At 48.9% G+C, this 18,878-nt stretch overlaps 1 protein-coding gene across 5 annotated transcripts in view; it reads right to left on the bottom strand.

Annotated features, from left to right (window-relative positions):
- The window catches only part of LOC138304355 (serine/arginine repetitive matrix protein 2-like), a 735,752-nt gene extending 729,938 nt beyond the window's left edge, over nucleotides 1-5,814 (bottom strand). For 4 of the 5 annotated variants that reach the window (XM_069244333.1, XM_069244336.1, XM_069244335.1 and 1 more), the window contains exon 1: nucleotides 5,437-5,561. The gene's annotated coding sequence lies outside the window, so the exon portion shown is untranslated. Of the gene's footprint in view, nucleotides 1-5,436 lie in introns of all 5 variants that reach the window. The other variant, XM_069244334.1, reaches the window with a different exon arrangement.
- Between the last annotated feature and the right edge of the window lie 13,064 nt (nucleotides 5,815-18,878).

Genomic DNA, 18,878 nt, shown 5'->3' with positions numbered 1-18,878 from the left:
TCCAGGAGGCCCTCAAATCTTAGATTTAGGGGTGTGTCAGGATTCAGAGGGCAGAAGCCCCAGTGGCTACTATCCCCGAGGGTGGCTACACCCTCCTTGTGTCCACTCCCTTTGTGGGTTGGGGCACATTCCTATCCCTATTGGTCCCTGTCCTCCAAACCAAGATAGAGGATTCTGCAGGGATGGGGGAGAGGGGGCTCACCTTTACTCTGGACACCTTAGGGTTGGTCACTCCTCCCTGTTTTGCCTAATTTTCCTGCCAGACTTGCCGCCAAAAGTTGGGTTTTGTCCAAGGGGAGTGGGGGAGGGCAGGGGGGCATCTCCCCTAGCTGGTGTTACAGTTCCTGCAGGGTGAAGCACCTCCACCCAGGACAGGCTTTGTTTCTGACACAGAGTGCACAAAGGCACTCACCCCAGATGGTCAGAAACTCGTCAGGCAGGCTGGCACAGACCGGTCATCACTACACTAGCAGTTGGGCTAACATACAGGCGTATCTCTAAGATGCCCTCTGTGTGCATGTTTCAATAAATACCACACTGGCATCAGTGGGGGATTATTGTGCTAAGTTTGATACCAAACTTTCCAGTATTCAGTGAAGCAATTATGGTGCTGTGGAGTTCGTAATGACAAACTCCCAGACCATTTACTTAATATGGCTACACTGCACTTATGATGTCTAAGAATGGACTTAGACACTGTAGGGGCATATTGCTCAAGCAGCTATGCCCTCACCTGTGGTATAGTGCACCCTGCTTTATGGCTTAAGGCCTGCTAGAGGGGCGACTTACCTATGCCACAGACAGTGCTTTGTGGGCATGGCACCCTGAGAGGGGTCCCATGTCGACTTTGCCTTTTTCTCCCCACCAGCACACACATGCTGCAAGGCAGTATGCATGTGCTGAGTGAGGGGTCCCCCATGGTGGCATAATACATGCTGCAGCCCTTGGGGACCTTCCCTGGCCACAGGGCCCTTGGTACCATAGGTACCTTTCACAAGGGACTTAACTGTGGGTCAGGGCTGTGCCATTTGTAGAAACAAAGGTATAGTTTTAGGGAAAGAAGACTGGTGCTGGGGCATGGTCAGCATGGTCCCGGAACACTTTCAATCAAAGTGGGCATCAACACTAGGCAAAAAGTTGGGGGGTGTAACCATGCAAAAAGTGGCACTTTCTTACTGATAGCATCGGATTTCTTCTATTGTTATCACTAGTGAACTTGATATTCCTGGTATCTCATATCATTCAAGGTCTAAATATTCCATTAGTCTCATTAGTTTTCGAATACAGTCAAAACGTGTTGCAGTGCATTCTCCTATTCCGAACTCCCTGTGTACATTTGTAATTTTTTCTATATAGTTAGAACTTCTCTTGGTTTTTGCTTTTGATAGATGCCGTAAGAACAGACTTAAGCTCCTTACACTATTAATTAATCCAGGACTGTTAAGCTCTGTAGTTAGTTTTGATCTTAGCTGCCTTATTGAACATTTCTCTTAGGACATCATAAAGTTTCTCATCAACTGTTAGAGTCCTAATAGGTTTAACTAGCCATTTGAGTACTGTTTATCAAAATATCTAACGCCTCTGCAACATTAATATAGATTTAGGACATTAGCAGAGGATGACCATTGACATGGGGCAATTTTGACATATGCCTAATATTCAAGAGAGATAATTTTCTGTATAGTACAGATAAATACTGGTCCACTAGACCTTGATATTAAATACATTCACATCAGGAGTTGGATGGCATTGTGATCACCATCTTCTCTCTTTAGGATCGCCATCCCCTTCATATATGGGGAAAGATTGAGATCAAATATTATATAATCTATTCTGCTAGTCTGATTGGCCCGGCTGAAGCCATGAACACATGCTAAGTCATAGTAGGATTGGCCATAACATGTAAGACCTAGAATAATGATAACGTCCTTAAGATGGGTCGATAAACCCGACCATTTATGGGCGGTAGGACTAAACTCCTAATTCCCCATTTCACACCTTCGCCCTCTGTGATGACATACTCTGAACAGTCTAGGATCTCATAAGTGATGAGAGTCCCTGGTAACAATCAGAGGTCCTTGGCAAGTGTAAGTGGTGTCCAGCAACAGACATAGAAGGCATCTATAAAAATTCCCCAATCAGTTTATTCGTAGAGAGGGGAAAAGGATAATGAACGCCTTGTTTGCAGAGTCAGTCCACTCTGATTACGACAGAGATGAGGGAAGAGCTCCTCTGTTGGCACTAAATTGCAAGCAATATGGGAACTGGTCATCCATTCTCCAGGCAGGAGGACATACAGTCACACTACTGAGAAAGCAAGTAAATTTGCCTGATCTAAGAAGCTAAGCAGGTCCAGGCCTGGTTAGTACATGAATGGATGTCTGCCTAGAATTTCTAGGTGCTGTAGAATACATTTTTTGCACCACACTTCATTGCAGAATTATGTTTCTTGCAAGCACTTTGTATTTGCTACCATGATATTGTACCCTTAACACCAGAAGGGTGGTAATTCATTGGGTGACTGACTATCTTAATATAGACACTTAATACCATGAAACAAAACATATTGCCTCATTGTTGTGAAGAATAAAACAGTTGAATACCCTTTTGAAAATAAAATAAAAGCAAGAATCAAAATTATTAAAATGTTATTTCCTTTAAGATCACTGGTAACTTAATGTTGTTTATTGTGATAAAGAGCTACAGCTAGACTCTACAATGCACCTCGAACCATATAAACACCCCAACTTCCCTGCCCCTTAAAAGCAAATGGTAAATACTTCATATTTGAAACATTGTCCTAATACCAATGGTGGTTGTACTCCAAGCAAATCAGGCGATTCCCTCCTGAAAGTGGACGGCTTCTAGGCCTACTTCGGATTAACTTAGAGAATTGCCAGTGAAAACTACAAATACACTTTAAAACATAACTTCAGCGCACACATACAATGAAGACTCTCCTATTTCTCATTTAAACAAAGGGTCAATTTCAAAGAATGCTACATTAGGTATGATGATAACAGTCTACTTCATACAACTTATGCTTCCACTATCATGCAATGTAAGCGTACAAAAAAATAAAACATTAAAATTAAATGTATGAAGAACATTTTTGCAGGCCATTAGCAGTCAATGTAAGGAGCCTCTGCCAAACTGACTGAAGATAGTTTCCAAAAGTGGGCTAGGGACCTTCAAACTCTTCTAATAGGGACAACACCCATTTCCTAAATATACAGGAAGATTACCTTCATACCTTAGGCTTGGGGGGGGTCAAACCTCACACTTATACAAAATTGTTTCTGCTGCTCAGTTTTCAACATTTGGAAACGTTGTGGGGTGATAGTTACTTTTTGGCATTCTCTGCCCCTACCCAATGGAATGAATGGCTCCTAAGTACAGCTGACAATATCTACTTACTCAATTGGAAGCAGTGATGTCTACATCCCAAAAGGAGGGTTGAGGATATTCTCTCTCAAAACCCCAGAGAGGTCTACGCACTCTTACACCTCAAACAAGCTTTGGCAAAGCCAACGGGTCTCACACCCTTTGGATCAATTGGCTTTGATAATGTTGTAGAGCATGTGGGGGGGTTGGAAGACATGGTGCACGTGATTTTCTTTTTTTGAAGGAAATAACACGGCAGACACCATTTAGATCGGAAATGGAAAAAAATGTGAATGATTTGTCTTCTAATAATATTGAGGGATGTAAGATCACGCAGCGGGTGGCTTAAATAAAATAGAAAACGAACACTCAAGTTGCAGGCAGTTGGGAAAAGCTGTACACAAGGAGGAGTGCAATATGAGGCATGTGGGTGGGGGGGGGGGGGGGGGTGTCAGATGTTGGGCAGGCACACAACACGAAGTCAAGGTGCACTATTATGGAGTGCTGAAAAAAAAGTAGTTCCCTAAAAGTGAGCAATGGAAGAATATAATCCAGCCAAGTAAAAGCATTGAAAGAGGCTATACTAGTGTCCAGGGACAAATATGATGGGCAAGACAGGCCATCAAATAACGAAATGAGTGACAATAAAGCAAATGGAACACAAGCAATGGGTGGGGCACAAACTCATTGTCTGAGTTGTGGTGAGCACACAATAGATCTTCTGCAACCGGAAAGCTTGCGCCTCTTGTTAGACCAAACCCAAAAAGAAAGAATGCCCATCTAAAAGAATGGAGGTGCGGCGGGGTTATCACTTTCTTAAAATTGGAGGTTTTCACTTCAGTCTACTAACTGGGCTTTAGAGAGACTAGTCACTGACACTTCTGTGGAAAGCCATCTCTGTTAAGTGCTGCATACTCAAACTTATGATAAATATTTACCCCCTCATAGGTGGCAGTAGTTTTTAGCCAAGTACCTGCGACAGTCTGGAATAAATTTAATAAAAAAAAATCCAAAATGCAGGCTGCTATCACGTGAGTTATGGCATTTGGCAGCCATTAAGTCTAGACCATCTATCAACTGGGTATAGCAATACATGTTTGCCACTAGACCTCTCAATACCCAGACACACACACCGCCTCAAACTATCACCACAAAACGGAATAACGGTCTGTCAAAATTAGAGCACTGTATGAGCTATTAGCCCTAATCTTCTTCAAATGAACACACCACCCACTAATTACCAAACTAATATCCTTTTAAGTGTATCATTTACTCCCCCTACCACGTCGATTACTGCAAAGCAAACCAAAGACTTAATTGAACTTGCTTGAGGCGGGCCATAGGAACTCACTCCTAGCAACTCCTAGGGCATAAAATTGCCCTAAAATACATATCTTCCTAAAGAAAATTAAAATATACTAAACATCATAATCTCGAATTTCAACCTCATGCCTCCATGTCAACTGAATCCTCGTCTAATATAAATATTGAAACATAGTTATGTAATATACCCAATGCCTTGCATTCACACTTACCAGCTCTCGTAACATTAAACGTCTAACATTACCAACCAAAAATGCTTATTTTAAAGCTGGCTTCTGCAACACCTTTGCTATATATATATATATATATATATATAGCCCTTCTTTCATTAAGTGTTGTTATAGTTCTTTAAATGAACCGCAAAATAAATATTTCAGGAAGGAGTACTGTGATCCAAGGGTAACAACACATTCAATTCTGAAGGAGTAGAAAGTATCAACTGTCTCCAACTCTAACAATCACTTGCATCCCAGTCACGGGGTCAGTCGAGTAATACTCTACTTTAGTAGGGTGATGTGCACAGTATGAGGAAACCTACTCAAACGTCTAAGCTTAAAAGAGTTTCTACGAATACATTATATCGGTCAAACATTCATTTGTGCGGTGAACGGTTCATAACTAAAACGTTTCCTGCATGTAGGCTGTCACTCACTCTCCAGCACTGACGTTTCCCCCGTGTGGGCTACCACTCACCAGCTCTAAAACCAAAACCCCAGACCTGTTACCTACCGGTGATCAACCTGCCTATATCCAAATGTAGGCCATGACAACCTTACGGTCCCAAAAGAAAGTCCCTCCACAGGGCCCGTGCGACGTTTACTCCTAAGTAACTCTCCCTCAGCTCTCACCTCCACGGGGGGGGGGGGGGGGGTGGCCTCCCGCCCCCGGGTGCCGCCTCCTCCGCACGTTAAAGGACTCGGTGCTCGTTTCTTCGCTCTCAGTCACTAACACAGACTGCGCCACACTCGCGCCCTCCCTCACGCGTTCTACGTAACGCGGCGCGAGGCGTGAAACGACAGCCGCGCACGCTCACTACACACGCGTTCTACCATCGCGAGGCAGCCGTTCGGTGACGTCTGTGCGCCACGACGCTGTCGACTCTAATACAAAAAAAAAAAAAAAAAAAAAAGCTTGATTGAAGAACGGTGAGTTTATCGTAACAGTGCAAAGATCCCGTCGTAGTAGCCTCAAGCACACATTTCATAAACAGGATAAATAGATTTGCAATTTCAGAAAGTACCTGCCACATTACATTGTGCAATATTTTGAATAATGTAAAAGCTGAAAAACAATGACATAACGCATAGGGTTCTGAACGGTATTCCTCGATACGTATAAATAAAAATAACTAATTCGATTTTGACTTTACATGCAGACGTAATGAAATGTAATAAAAATATAAAGTCAATAACTTTAAAGTGGCTTGTGCGTCAACACCCACTGGAAGTAGGGAGAGTCATACCACGAGTGCCGTGTTGTCCCTCCTTCATATCTATTACACAGCCAATGATGTTAAACAGCCACCATAGATTGTCAGTGGCATAAAGACACAGAAGACAGACTTCACTGACCGCGATGGAGCAAATAAACGAGCTTTAGTATGAGAAAAGTGAATAAAACGTTGTCTTGACACGCCAGGTGTTCCTTTAACCAGCACTGGGGTTGCCAGATTTTCTACCTTCACCACCGGTATTTTGATGTCCCAGCCGGTACAGAAATAAACAAAACCACATTAAGACAGTATTTTTTAGCCTCCATCTGTACACACTTCAAACAGCAAAGATACATAAAAAGCACTTTGAAATGTGTTCTAGAGCTGCGTTAATGATCCAGGAATAATATTTAAAGTAAACAAAGTAGGAAAGTAATGTTACAAATTAATGCATATGATTTTTATTTTGATTACAGCACTGTTTAGTAGAAGTTCCAGGACTTTCAAGACTTAAAACAACAACAATTGGTCAGTATTTTTCTGTTGGAAAGGTGGCGACCACAACCAGCACCCAATCAGTCATCAGCCCAGTTTATGAATATCTACTATTACAACAGGGTTATGTGATAACAATGGTCCTGCACTGCTCAACCCGCTGAGCCATTTCCCTTTTGGGGAGCTTATCTAATACACTTTTGTGACAGTATCTTTTTGTTACATTTTTTACAGATAATTGTATTATTCACATCAATCTTTAAACACTACGGAAGAAATTAAAAAAATATACATATGGCTTAAAAACGCCGAGCATTTTAATCTACTCCAAATGAACAGCAAGTAAGTCCAGTTGCCATTAATCACAAGGTACAGCCAAATAAACAATAGTTGAGTCCAGTGGCCATTAATTAAAAAGTATAGCTAACACGTGTTTCACAGTAAAACCACTTCTTCAAGGCTACAGGAATAACAAATAAAGCCATCTAAACATCTGTTAACCGACACAGATATCAACATACTGATTCATAGCACTAGTTCATGCTCACTTGATACCCATCTCACTTAGCCAGATCAACATTACAGAACAATATCTCACAGAAAATAATGGAGTTAGGGACTTAAAATAAAGCTCAATAGGAAATAACATTAAGTTAAATGATTTAAAATAATTAAACATAAATTAATATGAAAGCTCTATAAAATAGCATGTATATGTTACCCTTATTGTTACATTATTTTTTAAAGTTGAAACACGTTATTAAATATTTTATAATTAAATAGTACAAGTTTACTTTTTATATAAATATTTTAACATTAAGTTTAATTTATTTATATTTGTAACTTTTGACTTGTTATCTAATTTAGCATTATTTTCTATGGTGTTTTATTTTGTGTCTCTACATCCATTATTTTCAATGGGAGGGTCTTGAGGAACTAAGGGTAGGCAATGTGGAGTGTTGGACCTACTACAAAAGTGTAAATTACTACGAACGTGGAGTTTGTGAATACCAAAACTATTAAACCTACTCAAAAGGGTAAGTTACCTTTGTGAATCAGGCCCTCATAGTTTAGGTCAAACATGAAAATATCTTATATAACCACACATATATTAGGTGCATAAACCATGCCTGTCTTTATTTTAGTACTGAGTGTGAGAAAAGTTCTCTTTTTGACATGGATAGCCCCTACTTTTTGCCTGATGTATGTTGTAGCCTAAAAATTGTAGTGCCCACGGCCCCTGGTAACCAGGTTCCCTGCACCAGAGCTCTTTCCCTAAAACTGTTTTGATACATTGGCACAATTAGATACACCTTTAGCTACCACTATAAGTCCCTAGTAAAAGGTACTTAGATACCCAGGGCATGGCGTACTAAGGGTAGGCTCCTGAGGGCAACAGCACTGATTCTGTGCCACCCTCTTGGGCCATGCATCCAGATGGACCCAGCACTGTCCTGGCAGGCTAGGTGTCCTGGTGCAAGCCCAAAACACAACCTCAACATGGCACACTGCCTGTGTGCCCTGTCCACCATACAATGCATACAATGGAGATAAGACACACATTTGGCAGGCCTTCCAGCCCTAAGGCAGGGTGCCCCACATTATATGTGAGGTCATAGCTGCATGAGCAATATGCCCCCACTGTGTCCTTGCCAAACCTGGCACATAGTGAGTAAACAGAGTAGCCATTTTAATACATGTGCAAGACACTGGTCAATACGAGTTTCCCCAGCTACATGATGGCCACTCTGAACCCTGGGTTGTTTGGTATCAAACAACTCAGAATGATAAATCCAAACTAGTATTGGATTTATCCCTAAATGCACCCAGGGGTCACATTAGAGCTGCCCCCTGCAAAAGCTAACTACCCTGGCATGGTTGCTGACTGGTCCTATCGAGCCTGCCACCTCCAGACACCCAATCTACAAACCTTGTGGGAGTGATCCATCTCTCTGGTTTGTAGAACAATGCTTTTCCTGGTTGGAGGTGCTGACACTCCCTCCCTCGGGAATGTTCACTGCCCAAGCAGCAAGCTTCAAGGGGCTACCGCCTTGCTCCAGGTGGAGGCTTAAGATTCTGCTGGGGGACAGTGGAACTGGGCACTACCAGCCAGAGGAAAGAAGATATAGGTTCTCCTCCTGGCTTACATGAACAAGTAGCAGTATCCCTAGAGCAGGCCCCAACACCATCCCGACTGCCACAGGCCCCTCTACTCCAGGGACCCCGCTCTAATACCATCAGGACCTCCAGCTGTATCCACTTTCCCTCCAAGTGCTCGTCTGGAAGAATAAGAGTCAAGGGACAATTCTGCCCCAACACAGAGGGGGTCATTACAACATTGGCAGTAAAAGCCGCTTACCGCCGTGCAGAAGACCGCTAATACACCACCGCCGCTGCGGGAGACCGCCACAGCCATTATGACACACATCACGGAATCCGCCGAAATTCAGACACCCACACAATCCCGCCACACCAAAGGTCAGCGATAAACATGCGGAAACAAATCCTCCACCTCCACGCCAACAGAAACACGCCCATGCTATTACAACCCACGAATCCACGCAGCGGTCTTTCAACCGCGGTATTCCATTGGCGGTACACACCGCCGCGCTCAAAATACACACACAGCTCCAAAACACCGCCACATTGGACAATTACAAATACACACACTTGATACACATACACACACCACTCCCACACACCCAATACAATATAAAACACACACCCACATCACCCACAAACCCCTACGACCACAATTTCTGAGAGAAGGCCAGAGAGAGACAGCACAGAATAGAGAATACCATCACACAGAGGCACACTACACCATCACCCACACAACATCCACGCACAAAACACCACATACCACTACACTTACCACACTCATCAACACATACACCACCCCACACATCACACACAACACCCCATGTCACGCCAAAGACACCCCCGCTTCTCCGAAGAGGAGCTCAGGGTCATGGTCGAGGAAATCATCAGGGTAGAGCCACAGCTATTTGGCTCACAGGTACAGTACACATGAATAGCCAGGAAGATGGAGCTATGGCAAAGAATAGTGGACAGGGTCAACGCTGTGGGACAGCACCCAAGAAATAGGGAGTACATCAGGAAGAGGTGGAACGACCTACGGGGTAAGGTGCGTTCCACGGTATCCAGGCACAACATCGCAGTGTGGCAGACTGGCGGCGGACCCCCACCTCCTCCCCCACAACTAACAACATGGGAGGAGCAAGTCTTGTCCATCTTGCATCCTGAGGGCCTCGCAGGAGTCGTTGGAGGAACGGACACTGGTAAGTCAAATTTCAACTATCATATCCCCCACCCTACCTGCATGCTATCACACACCCCCACCCTCACACCCTCCCCTATCACTCCAAATCCTCACCTATCTACCCATGACACCAACCAACCATCCCAACCCCAAAACCTGCATGACCTAACTAAGCATGGAAAGCATGGATACTCATCACTAAAGCATGCCCAGTGCACAGACCCACAACACCCCCCAACCATCACCACACAAGCTCCCACTCAGGAATGCTTGCACTGGGGTACACGCACACCCAAACATTGCACACCATGAAACACACACATGCAATAATCATGTACTTATACCCCCGCAGGAACCCGAAGGAACGTCACCACACCAGAGGGTCCAGACAACACCACTCCACCCCCAGAAGAGGCCCACAGTGACGACAGCAGCTCTGCCCTACTGGATCCTGATGACCAGCCCGGACCATCGTGGGCCTCAGGACAGTCGGTTCCCCTTGCCCAGCCACAGCCCAACACCGAGCTGCCACCCTCTGGGAACACCAGCACAGCACCCACCCAGCGGGCCCATACCTCCCTACCCAGGACAGGTCAATCAGCGGTGTGTCCACCACTATAGGGCACCCAGGCTAACCCAACACCCCAACAACAACAGGGACCTGGGGGCAGTGGTAGTGGGCACACGGTCCAGAGTACAGAGGCCCAGGAACACAGGGGAACTGGGAGGGCTGCTGTGCGACAGAGGGAGGACAGGCCAAGGGAATCTATTCTCAACGAGGCCCTCTCCTCCATCATGGGAGCATACCACCACTCCCAGGAGACGATGGCCACGGTCCTGGACAAGTTGCAGGAGACCCTGCGTCTGCAGGAGGAGCAGTATTTGGGGTTCAGGGAGGAGCTCAGGACCATCGGCTCCGCCCTGGGCACCATCGTAGGGGTGCTGACGGACATTCAAAAGACCTTGAGGGACACCGTGGCACTCCAAGGGGCCCCTGACACCAGCATGGACGACAAACTGCCCACCATCTCCGCCGGCGCTAGTGGACAGGACGCCCCGCCACAGGACCAACACACCAGCACCCCACCCCTGCAGATGGAGAACCACCACGAAAGCGGTCCCTGAGATCCAGGAACAGGAGAGAGCAAGATGGCAAGACCCCCGCCAGGAAATAAGACTACCCTGATTGTCCCCCCACTGTCCCACTTTGTTACCCTGTCCACATTGGAACTGCCCCAGCTCCACTTTCAATGGCCAGATGTGCAATGTACCTGTGAGACTAATAGACTGGACTCTGCCATGGACATTCTTCCATCATGACCTATCCCCATTTCACAACCCCCCTAAATTTTTATGCACTTCAGTAAACACCCTTGAAACCTCAATAAGATTGGAGTCAGTCAATGATTGTGAACTTTGTATTGTCAATTACAGTGTTAAAAAAGGTTATCCATTGGAAGGCCAACATACCAATGTCACACATCACAAGCCTTTCAAGGGTGCAAGCTGTTGACACGTAGGTTACCACATTACTGAAACTGAAATGGAAGGGGACAACTCAGTTAACAAATAGGGAGTGAAATGTAGGTACAGGATAGAGGTAGATGTGTGAAATGTAATATTATGTGATACATGAAATTGTACTCACCTGTGTCTCACTGAAAATATTGCTGTATGACTGACTCCCTGTTGTCGTTTTCTTCTTCATCAGCTTCATCCTCATCACTGTCCACAGGCTCCACAGGCTCCACAGCTGCTACAACACCGTCATCTGGATCATCCTCCTGCAGAAAAGGCACCTAGCGTCGCAATGCCAAGTTATGGAGCATGGAGCAGGCGATGATGATGTCGCACACCTGCTTCAGTGAGTAGAATAGGGATCCACCTGTCATATGGAGGCACCTGAACCTGGCCTTAAGGAGGCCGAAGGTCCGCTCGATCACCCTCCTAGTCTGCCCATGGGCCTCATTGTACCGTTCCTCTGCCCTGGTCCTGGGATTCCTCACTGGGTCAGTAGCCAGGGCAGGTTGGGGTAACCAGAGTCCCCCAATAGCCATACACGGTGCCTCTGGAGTTCACCCATCATATCAGGGATGCTGCTATTCTGCAGGATGTAGGCGTCATGCACTGAGCCAGGGAACATAGCATTAACCTGGGAGATGTACTGGTCTGCCAAATAGACCATCTGGACATTCATCGAATGATAATTCTTCCTGTTCCTGTACACGTGTTCATTCCTGCGGGGGGGACCAGAGCTACATGGGTCCCATCAATGGCACCTATGACGTTGGGGATATGTCCAAGGGCATAGAAGTCACCTTTAACTGTAGGCAAATCCTCCACTTGAGGGAAAACGATGTATCTCCTTACGTGTTTCAGCAGGGCAGACAACACTCTGGACAAGACGTTGGAAAACATAGGCTGGGACATCCCTGATGCCATGGCCACTGGTGTCTGAAATGACCCACTTGCAAGGAAATGGAGTACTGACAGCACCTGCACTAGAGGGGGGATTCCAGTCAGATGGCGGATTGGTGACATCAGGTCTGGCTCCAACTGGGTACATAGTTCCTGGATAGTGGCACAGTCAAACCGGTAGGTCACGATGACATGTCGCTCTTCCATTGTCAACAGGTCCACCAGCGGTCGGTACACCGGAGGATTCCACCATCTTCCAATATGTCCCAACTGACAGTGCCTACGAAGGACAACAGCGAAGAAACTGTCAGCATTCCTCCAGGTATGTACCCACAGTTACACACAAGACTACAACAGACAATTAACCCATCCGGGAAAGGTTTTGAGTGTAGGCCTCGGTATGTGTGACGCAGTAGTAATTGAAGCCATGTGGGCCCCTGAAATGGCGGCTGCCTGACCCCTAAACTGGGACAATGGAATTGTGGGGTAACTGCGCTGGCGTTGGACACCGTCGCAGTAGGCGGTCGTAGAGCGCGGCGCAATGCTGCATTGGTTAACAGTGGACCCTATGGGTCCCAGGAGCCAATGAACAGGTGCGCTGGCGGTGATGATGCGCACTGCTGCGGACGTCACCACCATTTTCTATTTCTTCAATCACTAGATACCTGACCTTCGACAGGAGAGGACCTACACTGCTAGTGCTGCTGTGACATCGGTCTGGAAGCAACGATGGCTGCTGCGTCTGGGGAAAGGGCCCCTGCCTTCACTGCACAGGAGTTGGAGAAACTTGTGGATGGGGTCCTCCCCCAGTACACGCTACTCTACTGTCCTCCAGACCAACAGGTTAGTACACAGGGAGCACGTTGGATGGGCTAGGCCTGGGTGGAGAGGGCTGGGTGGATGAGGGAAGGGGGCAGAGTACATAGAACAGTCATGCATGGGGATGAATGGGCCATAGGGATAGATTTGGGAGTGGGCCAATTACAACGATGGTGCAGTAGGTAATGACTGTTCCTCTTTCCTTGTGCATGTCATGTAGGTCAGCGCCCACCAGAAGAGGGACATTTGGCGTGCCATCGCCAAGGAAGTCCGGACCCTGGGGGCCCACCAGAGACGGGGCACCCACTGCCGTAAGAGATGGGAGGACATTCGCCGCTGCAGCAAGAAGACGGCGGAGGCTCAGCTGGGGATGGCCTCCCAACGTGGGAGGGGTGCCTGTCGCACCATGACCCCCCGATGTTCAGGATCCTGGCGGTGGCCTACCCGGAGTTGGATGGGTGCTTAGGGACATCACAGCAGACACAAGGGGGTGAGTACAACCTCAGCCTATGGACTTTGCGTGCTGTGGAGCTGTCTGGGTGGGGGTGGTGGGCTGTGGGTGTCCCTAGGCCAGGGCGAGTTAGGTAGGCAAGGCCCCTACGTTATGTAGGCCATGTGGCACTCTACACCAGCTCTAAAATAAGCCAAATTGATGTATAGTTGCCCCTTTGCCATCCATGTGGGCAGATTTCTACCATTGCCATGTAGGCCACATCCCAGAAATTGCATGTGCAGAGGGCAGGAGCACGGCGTAATGCAGGGGGCTGCTGCGTTTGTCTTTTCCGCCAACGGTAGCGGTATGCCATGCACTAAAACTCTCTTTCTTCTGTCTCCCCCCTTTTCCTGCTCTCCCTGTCCTTCTGTACATCACCATCAACAGGCGGAGGTACAGTGGCACCGGAGCACGAGGGAGCTGCATCCCACATGGCCATGGAGGGCCACACCACAGACTCGGAATTCACCAGTGGGACAGAGGGCGAGGGGAGCTTCACGTCGGCCACAGGATCACCAAACAGCGACACAGACTCGTCCGCCGATGGGAGCTCCCCTGTGGTGGCGGCACCATCTGTGCGCCCCACTTCTACAGGTACAGCCGCCACCTCCCCTATCAGCACGGCCCTCCCAGCAGCCCCTCAGCGTTCGCCCCGTGCCCTCTCACCCAGGAGGGTGGGCATCACCTTCGCCCCAGGCACCTCAGGCCCTGTCCCTGTCACCCCTGCTGCCCTCAGTGAGGAGGCCATTGACCTCCTCAGGTCACTCACTGTTGGGCAGTCTACCATTGTGAATGCCATCCAGGGTGTAGAACGAGAGTTGCAACACAGTAATGCATTCCTGGAAGGCATTCATTCTGGTCAGGCTGTCCTTCAGCGAACCCTGCAATCTCTGGCCTCAGCACTGATGGCAGCCATTGTCCCTGTGTCTAGCCTCCCCCCTCCAACTTCCTCCACCCAGACCCAATCCCCTGTACCCCAGCCCATCCCAAGCACACCTACAGACCAACAAGTCAACACACACAAGTAGCTCAAGCAAACATAGGCACCACACATACCACAGGCACTCACAAAAGCATCACACCCATACAGACACAGCAACATCCACTGTCTCCACTGTGTCCCCCTCCTCCTCTTCTCCCTCCCAGTGTCGTCTACACACACACCTGCATGCACCACATCTACAGGCACTAGGACTCGCACCAGGACACCCAGCACCACAAGCCGCTCACCTGCACTCACCACCTCCACTGCCATATACACGTCCCCTGTGTCCTCTCCCAGTGTGTCTGTGACGCCCCCTCCCAAAGTACCCAAACGCCGGCAATCACTCACCCAACATCCATCCACCTCACGACAGCCTCCAGTACCTGCACCTGCACCCAAAACACCTAAAGTGACACCTCCTACAACCACCTCCTTTTCCTCCACTCCCAGACCCCCTCCAGCCACCCATCCCAGTGTCCGTCAGAAACTGGCCCTCTGTGAAATTGACCTTTTTGCCCCCACCCCGCCCCCCTTCCAGTTCATCTGTCCAGTCGTTGCGCCTCAGCCAAAAAGCCTCCAGTACCAGTGGTGCGTGTACCAGGTTTTTGGAGTGCCCCGTCCACCAGGGCAGGCAGTAGGACCCGGAGCCAAGGCACTGTCAGCCCACCCCCTGTAAAGGCTCTGAAATTGGAGAGTGGACGACGGGACCGTGTCAAGACTCCTGGTGGGACAAAAAGTGAAATGGGATCGAAGGCGATTGGTGAGTCATCTGTAACTCCAAAGAAGGTGGGGAAGGTCCCGAGGAAGTCTCCCCAACCTGTTGTGAGTGTCACGGCGGAGAAGTGCGCCATCATTTCTGGCAGTCCAAACACAACCGCCAGCACCGTCGTTACTGGTCCAGAAACTACCGCCAGAGTTATAGCCCAGGAGGGCCAAAGTATCGTTACTGGTCAGGAGACCACCGCCACCGCCGGAGTCACAGCCCAGGAGGGCCCAAGTATCGTTACTGGTCCAGAAACCACCGCTAGCGTCATAGCCCAGGAGGGCCCAAGTATCGTTACTGGTCAGGAGACCACCGCCACCGCCAGAGTCACAGCCCAGGAGGGCCCAAGTATCGTTACTGGTCCAGAAACCACCGCCAGAGTCATAGCCCAGGAGGGCACAAGTATCGTTACTGGTCCAGAAACCACCGCCAGAGTCACAGCCCAGGAGGGCCCAAGTATCGTTACTGGTCCAGAAACCACCGCCAGAGTCATAGCCCAGGAGGGCACAAGTATCATTACTGGTCCAGAAACCACCGCCAGAGTCACAGCCCAGGAGGGCCCAAGTATCGTTACCGGTCCAGAAACCACCGCCAGAGTCACAGCCCAGGAGGGCCCAAGTATCGTTACTGGTCCAGAAACCACTGCCAGAGTCATAGCCAGGAGGGCCCAAGTATCGTTACTGGTCAGGAGACCACCGCCACCGCCAGAGTCACAGCCCAGGAGGGCCCAAGTATCGTTACTGGTCCAGAAACCACCGCCAGAGTCACAGCCCAGGAGGGCCCAAGTATCGTTACTGGTCCAGAAACCACCGCCAGAGTCACAGCCCAGGAGGGCCCAAGTATTGTTACTGGTCCAGAAACCACCGCCAGAGTCATAGCCCAGGAGGGCCAAAGTATTGTCACTGGTCAGGAGACCACCGCCACCACCGGAGTCAGTGTCCAGGAGGGTCCAGAATCCCACAGCCCCGCTGGGCAATGATGAAACGTCAAGCCACACACCAACGTCCAGTATGGAGTTCGTCATGCCACACAACAATGTCCAGTGTGGAGATCGTCATGCCACACACCAATGTCCAGTATGGAGTTCGTCATGCCACACACCAATGTCCAGTATGGAGTTCGTCATGCCACACACCAATGTCCAGTGTGGAGTTCGTCATGCCACACACCAATGTCCAGTATCGTCATGCCACACACCAATGTCCAGTATGGAGTTCGTCATGCCACGCACCAATGTCCAGTGTGGAGATCGTCATGCCACACACCAACGTCCAGTGTGGAGTTCGTCATGCCACACACCAATGTCCAGTATGGAGTTCGTCATGTCACACACCAATGTCCAGTGTGGAGTCCGTCATGCCACACACCAATGTCCAGTGTGGAGTTCGTCATGCCACACACCAATGTCCAGTATGGAGTTCGTCATGCCACACACCAATGTCTAGTATGGAGATCGTCATGCCACACACCAACGTCCAGTGTGGAGTTCGTCATGCCACACACCAATATCCGTACCAGAACCGCCATGTCAAAACACCGCTGAACAGGGCAAAGCCCGCCATCGTGAAGACCGCTGAACAGGGCAAAGACTGCCATGGCAAAGCACCGCTGAACAGGCCAAAGACCGCCATGGTGAAGACCGCTGAACAAGGCCAAGACCGCCATGGCAAAGCACTGCTGAACAGGCCAAAGACTGCCATGGCAAAGCACCGCTGAACAGGCCAAAGACTGCCATGGTAAAGACGGCTGAACAAGGCCAAGACCGCCATGGCAAAGCACCGCTGTACAGGCCAAAGACTGCCATGGCAAAGCACCGATGAACATGGCAAAGACCGCCATGGTGAAGACCGCTGAACAAGGCCAAGACCGCCATGGCAAAGCACCGCTGAACAGGGCAAAGACCGCCATGGTGAAGACTGCTGAACAAGGCCAAGACCGCCATGGCAAAGCACCGCTGAACAGACCAAAGACTGCCATGTCAAAGCACCGCTGAACAGGGCAAAGACTGCCATGGTGAAGACCGCTGAACAGGCCAAAGACCGTGTGGGTATGAATAGTCCGGCACATCAGGCATCGTTCTCCCATGTGCAGCTGGGACTGTGATAGGACATGTACTTTCACGGGGAGACTCATCCAGTCTGGGCACCAGTCCCACCCAGTACCAGTAGAGAACTGCATCTACTTGCGAAGATGTGGCTTTGCACTCCCCAGGATGGTACAGTGGGCAACCCACCCACTGTAGAGACTTGAGAGACTGTGGCTTTGCACTCTCCAGGATGGTACAGTGGTCAAACCACCCACTGTAAAGACTTGAGAGACTGTGGCTTTGCACTCCCCAGGATGGTACAGTGGGCAAACCACCCACTGTAAAGACTTGAGAGACTGTGTCTTTGAACTCCCCAGGATGGTACAGTGGGCAAACCACCCACTTGAGAGACTTGAGAGACTGTGGCTTTGCACTCCCCAGGATGGCACAGTGGGCAACCCACCCACTGTAGAGACTTGAGAGACTGTGGCTTTTCACTCCCCAGGATGGCCCAGTGGGCAACCCACCCACTGTAAAGACTTGAGAGACTGTGGCTTTGCACTCCCCAGGATGGTACAGTGGGCAAACCACCCACTTGAGAGACTTGAGAGACTGTGGCTTTGCACTCCCCAGGATGGCCCAGTGGCCAACCCACCCACTGTAAAGACTTGAGAGACTGTGGCTTTGCACTCCCCAGGATGGCACAGTGGGCAACCCACCCACTGTAGAGACTTGAGAGACTGTGGTTTTGCACTCCCCAGGATGGCCCAGTGGCCAACCCACCCACTGTAAAGACTTGAGAGACTGTGGCTTTGCACTCCCCAGGATACACCAATGGGCATGGAGCCCCGTCGTGGATCTGGCTTCGCATTCATGTGACTGAGGTGCCCCCCCTTCCCTTCCCCCTGAGGTGCCTGTAGTGTTTCAATCTGATGCCCCGGCAGTGTCCTCTCGGATTTTGGTCAGGTATCTATTGTGGGCCTCGCCCATGCATTTTTGGACTGTTTGTGCACGGACATTGTTGTGTACATATCTGCACTACTTCTTGTATTGTACATTTATTTTTGACAGATTTCGTGATATATATCAGTATATTTTTTTATGAGTAGTATATTGGCACCATACAAAGTTTGACCGCAATTCGCTTTGTGTTTTCATTCTTCTGGAGGGATTGTGGGTTGTAACTGTGATTTTTGTGGCTGCATTGGTGTGTATGTTGTGATATGTGGGGGTGGGGGTGTTTGGTGGGTGTCCCCCTAACTTTTGCCTCCCCCCTCCCCGTGTCGTAGGTGCAGTACTCACCGGTATGTTCTGCGCCTACGTCGCTGTTGGTCGTAGATGAGCAGGAATGCAAGGGCTGGGAGTATTTGAAGTTCCGGCTCCATGGTGTCTTCATTCCTCGTGGGATGTGTTGAGGTGAGCGTTTTCCCATTGCAAAAGCTGTTTCCGCCGTGTTT

This window comes from Pleurodeles waltl, chromosome 7 (genome assembly GCF_031143425.1).
Source record: "Pleurodeles waltl isolate 20211129_DDA chromosome 7, aPleWal1.hap1.20221129, whole genome shotgun sequence".
Taxonomy (NCBI): Eukaryota; Metazoa; Chordata; class Amphibia; order Caudata; family Salamandridae; genus Pleurodeles; species Pleurodeles waltl.
This window is presented reverse-complemented; position numbering and strand designations above follow the sequence as displayed.